A 3,274-nucleotide genomic window follows, 5' to 3' on the forward strand; every position below is an offset into this window, starting at 1 on the left:
TGCATATCACCACTCGTTGGGAGAGAAAATATGCAATTCATACATATATATATATATATGATATATCTCCAAGGTCTAAGAAAGTATGTGTGTGTGTGTGTGTGAGAGAGAGAGAGAGAGAGAGGGAGAGAGAGAGAGAGAGAGAGTCTTCACTCCTGCAATACTACTATATTTGGAGTCCTCCTGTGATCTGTCCTGAGAACCTCTGCGGCAATCCTCCGTCCCGGGAGAGCCATGGCACAGCTTTGTCTAAGTACCCAGCACTGTGCCAGCTCTTGCAGCCTGGCCCACGACCCATCCCTGCAGCATAGGGGATGGAGGGAGGAACACCCTCTGCCCACAGTCATGTTGTTACTTAGCGGTGTCACCACCTGGTGCTATGCTTGGTTTGCCGAAAGCCAGCCTGCCTCCACGTAGAATATTGGCTCAAAAAGGCTGGCCTGGCTTCTGTTCATCAAGGGGGAACCTGCAAATATTTTTCTACAAGCCACTGAGTAAGCGAATGACCCTATAATTTGAAAGGAGAAAAGTATTGATTTGGGGAGAAAAATGAAAGGGATGGAGGGAAGAAGAGAGGGGAGAGAGAGAGATTCTCAGAGAAATCGATATATGAGTCCAATTCCCCCTTTCCCCACCCTGAAAGCAAACCCAAGAATTGAGAAAGAGGCAAAAGTTCTCAGGGCTGGGAGCAATCTTGCTCCTTCTAAAAGTGGCCAATGTGTTGCTGGCAACTCATTTAACACAAGCTTTATTTTTAAACTTAGTTTATGTTTTTCATATAATGCAATGTAAATAGGAATAACTTGTCTTTAAGGAACTCAGCCACAAAACCCAAACACATTGAACCTATAATACCAAGAAACTTAATTTTATTTTTATTCTTTTTAAGATTTTATTTATTTATTCATGAGACACACACACAGAGAGAGAGAGAGAGAGAGAGAAAGAGAGGCGCAGAGACACAGGCAGAGGGAGAAGCAGGCTCCATGCAGGGAGCCCGATGTGGGACTCGACCCCGGGACCCCAGGATCACACCCTGGGCCGAAGGCAGGCGCTAAACCGCTGAGCCACCCGGGGATCCCCCAGAAACTTAATTTTAATAACCTAAATTTGAAGGTGCCAACCGAGGTGTTAACATATTTTGACTATCACTTTGGTGTGCGTGGGGTGGGGGATGCTGATGCAAAGCCCGTGAAGGAGGAGTCAGTGAGGTCTGAGTTGCCTGAAGAACTCGCACGGGCCTTCTGGACTGTGCAGGCTACAACGCGTGAGATGACGTGCCCAACGCACGACTTTTTGTTACTTGTTTGATCTCCAAGGAAACTTCCCTGGAATGGATGAGTTCTTGAGTGATATGAGGGCACTTTACACAGGCCTGCGGGGAGGACAGGCACCTGCTGCATTCCCAGCAGTGGCTGTCGAACTGCCTGCTGGGAAAAACAAGTCCCTGGGAGTGGGGTGGAGGCCAGGCACCCCTCTTCTCCCTCCCCCAATCAGGTCTGCTTGCTTGCTTGCTGGGATAGATTACACAGGAGGGACTGTAGTGTGTGTGTGTTTTGGGGTTTTTTTTTTTTGTCAGTGAGAATTTTTTTGCAGTGAGTAATGCATAATAATTTATACATTTGATAAAAATACTGGCCCCTCTATTTTCACGTATCATTCTTTCTCAGCTGACATTCCTGGGGAAGCCAGGCACTGGGAGGTGAGGTGAGGGTGGAGCTGGGTTCATGTCTCGCTGGCTCAGGTCACTGACCCAGGCGGGCATTGGAGGTGGCCTCTCCTGTAGTCACAGGGCACACGGCTCCTTAAGTCTCAGCTGGCCACCTGGCGTGTGCCAGCTGCCAAGCGGACACCTGCTACCCTGGAAGAAGCATTGTGGGCATTCAGCTTCATTTCTAGGTCCCAGCAAAGACATGGACACGCAGGCATTTCCTGGTCCCCTGGACACCCGGATCATTTGTTTCCTGCCTTACTTTACTCCTCTCTCCCGTTGGCTTCTCTGCAGACCTGAAGAGGTGTCTCTGCTCCACACCCCACAAGAAGATTCCTGGGCTCTAGGGAGAGAATGGCTCTGTTCAACTGTTCGTGAAGTTCTAGGAGTCACTGATGCGCCTGGATCGTGACTGATGAGCCAGTGGCACCTTCCATCCGAGACGAACTCCAAGAATTTCCGCTGCTGGCAGTGACCTCCCGGGCTGGGAGGAGCAGCTGCATCTGCCTCCAGGAATGTGGGGCCCGGAGACACCAAGCCTAGGAATGCCTCCATGGAGTCCGAAGCTTTAGTTCTAGAAAATTCTGAGGGCTCCCAACTCCCTGCCCATTTCCCTCCTTCTTCCTAAGTAGGAAGTCACCTCAGGCTGCCCTTGAGATGTTCTGGAAATGGAAAATGACAAATCCTAGAGAGTTAAATTTGAAACAGACTTTAGCAGCCATGGAGATTTCACCAGCCGGTGTCCACCTGCCTGGCCAAGGCCTGGAGTGAAGGGCTTACGTGGGTCACCTGAGCTTAGGTGAGTCCCCTGCTCCCTGTGGTCCTCACAGAGTGAGAACCCCAGCTCCTGGAGCTGTTGACTGGTTTTCACAGGTGATGAGGTTAAGTTTGGAAACCATCTCACCCTCTGATGGGTGGGGAGGACCTTCCTGCCCAGGGTGAGTCTTCCTCTGGCCCATCACTGATTAATCCTCACCTGCCTTGTCCTGCTGCCCTGGGGAGCTTGTATGGGAGCCAGCAGCAGGTGCCTGGGTACAGCCAGAGAAGACCTCCAGGAAAGGAGCTTCCGTAAATCATTGACTGGCCTTCCATTGTGCTGGAACCAGCTGGTGCTGGTTGCCATGCCAAGCTCCTGGAGCTGTGGGCAAAGGTGGCACAAGCTAGGGGTGAGGCCAAGCTGAGCCAGCTCTCCATCCAGAGCCTCCAGAAACAGGTCAATCTAGGGCTGTCAGGATGGGCTCAGCACACTGGGGGGTGGCTTCCAGTCAGAGCAGGGCAGCAGGACCTCAGATGATTCCCTTCCTCTCTTTGTGCCTCAGTGTCCCCATCCATACCATGGGGATTGCATTTGAGAGTCCTGAAAAGCCCTCCCCGGTCTAGGCTTTTGCTCAAAATCCTTTAAAACCTTGCACCTGGAAGCCTCTTCCCATGTGTTGGCTTTGAGGTCTTATTCATACCCCAGCTCATATCTCTGCAGCTGTGCCCTGATGCCGCCTGGGCTCTGTGCTTGCTTAGCTCTCCTGTGGGGACACACAGGGACAGAGGCCTTGGGCCTGTCCTCAG

The sequence above is a fragment of the Canis lupus genome, chromosome 14, assembly GCF_003254725.2.
Source record: "Canis lupus dingo isolate Sandy chromosome 14, ASM325472v2, whole genome shotgun sequence".
Taxonomy (NCBI): Eukaryota; Metazoa; Chordata; class Mammalia; order Carnivora; family Canidae; genus Canis; species Canis lupus.